Source organism: Artemia sp. Qi Xiang Cuo, chromosome 16, assembly GCF_049724085.1.
Source record: "Artemia sp. Qi Xiang Cuo chromosome 16, ASM4972408v1, whole genome shotgun sequence".
NCBI lineage: Eukaryota > Metazoa > Arthropoda > Branchiopoda > Anostraca > Artemiidae > Artemia > Artemia sp. Qi Xiang Cuo.
The window spans coordinates 4,194,299-4,200,298 of record NC_142809.1 but is presented as its reverse complement, the minus strand read 5'-3'; positions in this window follow the sequence as shown (position 1 = coordinate 4,200,298).

Below are 6,000 nucleotides of genomic sequence, written 5' to 3'. Positions count from 1 at the left end.
TGATGCAATGTGCTTTAGAACTTTTACAGTTAGGGGGAAGGGGACAGTAGCCAAACTTCTATTTGTAATAATTATTTCGTTTTAAGTTTGACTTTAATATTCAGTTAGATTTTTATTCCTTTTAAAATTAATTTATTAATCTATATCAGTATTCTTTTATTATTATGTTTAATATGATCATTTATTTTAGTTAATTAGAAAAAACTTTCCGAAAAATAAGTTTTTCAAAGAAAAGTAAAGGCTATTTTAAACTTAAGATCAGGAGATACAAATACCTTTTAAAATACAAACTCAAAACGACAAGAAATTACTTTTAAAGAATAAATGAAACCCAAAACGAACAGAAATTAAATAAACAATCATAGCAAAAAACATACAACAAGTAATGAAACAAATGGATAAATAGATCTTAGAGTGAGTAATGCTTAGATTGAATATGAAAATCAAGCTTAAAACGAAAACAAAAATTTTGCTATTAAAGTATAAATGAAACTTAAAGCGAACAGAAACTAAATAAACAATCAATACGAACAAAACATACAATATATATTAATTTAAATGAATAAATAAATCTTAAAACGAGTGAAACTTAAATTGAATATTTAAATGAAGTTTGAATTGAATAAAAATAACTACAACCACGAGCTTGGGTATCGTCTCACTGCAGAAGCCTAAAACCTACTGCGTCATTGGCACTTTACCGAAAGCAATTCTTTGAAATAATTTCACTTTTATAACTTTAAGAAATCAAAAATTAATTAAGATTTTAGAGAATAAATATCAGCATATGTATATTAAATTGACAATGCACATTTTTTTCAGTAAACTCATTTGAATTTTTTTTCAGTAAAGTACAAATTATATTCTGGCTTTTAGAAAGCAAAGGGGTTTTGAACCCTACTCACATTAATTTATGCTCGTTTTGAGTTTGACTCTAATATTTATTTTAATTTTTGTTCGTTTTGGGTTCCCTTTATTTATTGATGCTGATTTGGGGTAGTTGTATGCTTGGTAGATTATATGATAGTCCGGACGCCAGGTGTTGAAAATGTGAACCATACCACGACGGAATGGGGCCGCTACGAGAATTAGCCTACCCTCCACCCCCTAAATTGACCATGCGGATTCAAAAATACCAATGGCAGTTGCTTGCAAGTGGTGGAACACTCTGAAACTTGACATTTTATTATATTTTGGTGTTTCATGCAAGAAAATGCATGTTCCACAAAGTTTGAGATGCAGTTTTCCACTCAAAAAGAAATGCCTAGAAGCCATAGAATGTTTTCATAACAAACTAACACGATTAGTTACAAAAAATTGCAGAGTTAAAAAAAATGGCAAAACTGTACGAGCCTTGAACAATCATGGAAAGAGTAAAGAAAATCAAATTGAATATTTAATATTTGATGATATTAATTGCTGAAAGATCCATCGATTCAAGATTTTTTTTCGCTGTGATTTTTATTTTCATTTTCATTGCTGTAAGAGCGGAAAAATCATAATTTTATAATATACGAGTAATTCATTTTCAGTGAAGCACCAATGACGCAGAAGGCTTTAGGTTTTTACAGTTAAAGAAGGGGGCAGTATCCAAATTTTGCTTGTAGTGAAACTATATTTGTCTTGACCAATCTTGAAAAGAACTAATAAATTAAACTGAATATTTGATGCCTAATGATATTAATTGCTAAAAGCTCATCAGTTCAAAATTTTACTGTAATTTTAATAATTATTTTCAATATTAAGTACAAAAGAAAACATTTGTAATATAATTCGTTTTTAGTAAAGCGCCAATGACGCAGTAGGTTTTAGGCTTCTGCAGTGAGACGATACCCAAACTGTTGTTTGTAGTTATTTTTATTCGATTCAAACTTGATTTGCATATTCAATTTAAGTTTCACTCGTTTTAAGATTTATTCATTCATTTATATTAATATCTATTGTATGTTTGTTCGCATTGATTGTGTATTTAATTTCTGTTCGTTTTAAGTTTCATTTATGCTTCAATAGCAAAATATTTGTTTCCGTTATAAGCTTCATTTACTTATTCAATCCAAGCATTATTCGCCTTAAGATCTATTTATTCATTTATATTATTACTTGTTGTATGTTTTTTGCTGTGATTGTTTATTTAATTTCTGTTCGCTTTGGTTTTCATTTATTCTTTAATAGTAATTTCTGGTCGTTTTGAGTTTGAATTTGAACAGGTATTTGTATATGCTGAGCTTAAGTTTAAAATGGCCTTTACTTTTCTTTTAAAAACTTATTTTTCGGAAAGTATTTCTTAATTAATTTTTGTTCGTTTTTGATAGCAAAAAGTTTCAAATTTTTTTGGCATGGGGGGGGTGCTTACTGTCCGATTATTCTTGACTTTAAAAAACGGATCAAGAACTTTCAATTTAAATCGAATGAGACTTTTTTCAAAGTTTATACGTTAATTTCTTTGAGAAAAATATTATATATGAAAAAAACATAGCCTCCGTAACTTGTAAGAAGTGATTAACACCTATGATCAAAATGAAAAAATAGCTCACATGATAGGGTTCAGACATCTTCTGTTGCTGTCACAAAGAAATCTTGCTTGTTTTGAGTTAACATTAATATGATTTTGTGTGCAAACGAAATTTTGCATCTATCGCAGAGTATGTATTTTACCCTTTTAATTGGATAATTATAACAGATTTCCTATGTGTTTTTCCCATACCAAACCCCTTCCCATAAGTTATAAACCCCCCTAAATAATTTATGCCCCAGGGCATAACTTACAACTTCTACCCCTGGGCTCTGGTGGGCTGTGTCGACAACGGAGTTTTTTGTTATCAGAACTTCGAACTATTTTAACAAAATGTCTATCTCAAAATCTGATGCATTTAGGGCGTGGAGGAGGAAGAGGGGCTAGTTGACCTTCAATCTCTTTTGACTCTTAAAAAGTGAACAAGAACTTTCAATTTTCAATCAAATGAGCCCTCTCTAAAGTTTATACGAGCATCCCTTCCATAAGAAATAACATGAAGGATTCGGAGAATCCTTAAATTACAACCCTTGCCCTGAGAGCTTTGGGGGAGTTGTAATCATCAAAGACCTAATTTCCAGAACTTAAAACTATGTTTAATAAAATGGCGATCTTAAAATTTTGATTGGATGTGTTTGGGGAGAAGGTGGGCGTGAGCGGAGAGTTAGTTGCCCTCATATCACTTTTGACTATTACAAAGGGCACTAGCGCTCTGAATTTCCCATCGAATGAGAATTTTTTGAAGTTTCTATGACACCACCTTCTATAAAAACCTTATATGCCCTCAGGGCATAACTTAAAACCCTTGCCCTGAGGGTTGTGGGGGATTGTCCTCCTCAAAAACATATTTTCTTTTTGGAAATAAAGTGCGCTGAACAAGATGGCTATCTCAAAATTTTGATTGGATGTGTTTGGGGGAATGATGGGCTGGGGGGGGGGGGGCTAGTTGCCCTCCAATCATTTTCAACTATTAAAAAGGGCACTAGCCCTTTTAATTTCCAATTTAATGTGCCTGTTTTGAAGTTTCTACGACCACGCCTTCTATAAAAACCTGAGATGCCCCCCAGGGCAAAACTTGAAACTCTTGCCCTGAGGGTTGTGGGGGAGTGTCCTCCTCAAAAATATATTTTCTCTTAGCATATCAATTAAGCTTAATAAAATGACTATCTCAAAAGTTCGATTCGATGTGTTGGGGGAAATTGTGGATATAGGGAGGGGGGCTAGCGGCCCTCTAATCACTATTGACTATTAAAAAGAGCGCTAGCCCTTCAATTTTCAAACGAATGAGCCTGTTTTGAAGTTTCTGCGACAAGGGCTTCTTTAGAAACCCTGTATGCCTCCAGGGGATAACTTAAAACCCTTGCCCTGAGGGTTGTGGGGCAGTGTCCACCTCAAAAAAATGTTTTCTATGTGAAAATCAACTATGTTGAACAAAATGGCTATCTTAAAATTTTTATTGGATTTGTTTGGGGGAATAATGGGCGTAGGGGGGGGGGCCTAGTTACCCTCCAATCACTTTCGACTATTAAAAAGGCCACTAGACCTTTAATTTCTGATAAAATGAGCCTGTTTTGAAGTTTCTATGACAACGCCTTCTACAAAAACCTTATATGTCCCCAGGGCATAACTTAAAACCCTTGCCCTGAGGGTTGTGGGGGAGTGTCCTTCTCAAAAATATATTTTCAATCCTGAAATCAATTACGCTGAACAAAAATGGCTAACTCAAAATTTTTAGTGGATACGTATAGAGTACTGATGGACGTAGGGAGGGGGGGGGGGCTAGTTGCCCACCAATCACTTTTGACTATTAAAAAGGGCACTATCCCTTTGAATTTCCAATCGAATGAGTATTTTTTGAAGTTTTTATGACAACGCCTTCTATAAAAACCTTATATAACTTAAAACCCTTAGCCCTGAGAGTTGTGGGGGATTGTCCTCCTCAAAAACATGTTTTCTATCTGAAAATAAACTACACTGAACAAAATGGCTATCTCAATATTTTAGTTGGATGTGTTTGGGGAAGTGATTGGCATGTGGGAGGGGGCTAGTTGCACTCCAATCACTTTCGACTATTAAAAAGGGTACTAGCCCTTTTAATTTCCAATCGAATGAGCCTGTTTTGAAGTTTCTAAGACAGAACCTTCTATTAAAACCTTATATGCCCCCAGGACATACCTTAAAACCCTTGCTGTGAGGGTTGTGGGGAGTATCCTCCTCAAAAATATATTTTCTATCTGGAAATCAACTACGCTGAACAAAATGACTATCTGACAAATTTGATTGGATGTGTTTGGGGAAATGATAGGCGTGGGGGGGGGAGAAGGGGGATAGATAAACTCCAATCGCTTTCGACTATTAAAAAGGGAACTAGCCCTTTAATTTCCAATCAAAAGATCATTTTTTGAAGTTTCTACGACAACGCCTTCTATAAAAAACCTTATATGCCCCCAGGGCATAGCTTCAAACCCTTGCCCTGAGGGTTGTGGGGGATTATCCTCCTCAAAAATATATTTTCTATCTGTAAATCAACTACGCCGAACAAAATGGCTATCTCAAAATTTTGATTGGATGTGTTTGGGGAAATGATGGGCGTGGGGGGGGGGAGAAGGGGGGTAGTTACACTCCAATCACTTTCGACTATTAAAAGGGCAATAGCCCTTTAATTTCCAATCGAATGAGTATGTTTTGAAGTTTCTACGACAACGCCTTCTATAAAAACCTTATATGCCCCCAGGGCATAACTTAAAACCCTTGCCCTGAGGGCTCTGGGGGAGTATCCTCCTCAAAAGTATATTTTCTATCTGGAAATCAACTACGCTGAACAAAATGGATATCTCAAAATTTTGATTGGATGTGTTTGGGGGAATGATGGGCGTGGGGCGGTTGGGGCTAGTTGCCCTCCAATCATTTTCGACTATTAAAAAGGGCACTACAAATCTCGATTTCCAATCGAATGAGCCCCCTTTGAAGCTTCTACGACGACCCCTTCCATATGAAATGCCTCTGGGGAAAAAAAATAAATAATAAAACATTGAAGCCTTATGGCCTTTACTATAGGCAATGCTACAGCGTTGCCTCTGATCTCTGTTCGTTTTGAGTTTTATTGATTCTTTGATAGTGGTTTCTGGTCGTTTTGAGTTTGAATTATTATAAGACTTATTTCTCATAGTCTTAACTTTAATATGGCTCTTTTATTTTCTTTGAAAAACTTCTTTTTCGGATGTGTTTTTATTATTCACATAAAGTGCCCGAGGGGTATATTATCCTTGACATCTTTAAGGAGTTTTAGCTAAGAAATTAAATTATTTACAAAAAACTTTTAGTAAACTGAAGGGCATCAAAAGAATGTGAGATGCGTAGATAGTACATTTCATGGAAATTTATGTTATTACTACTACAATTTTTCTGTCGCAATGCTGCGAAAAATTTGGGCTTCTCAAAAGGTAGCATATGGTTATTTTTGCTTTTTTTATTTCAGGCTGATATTT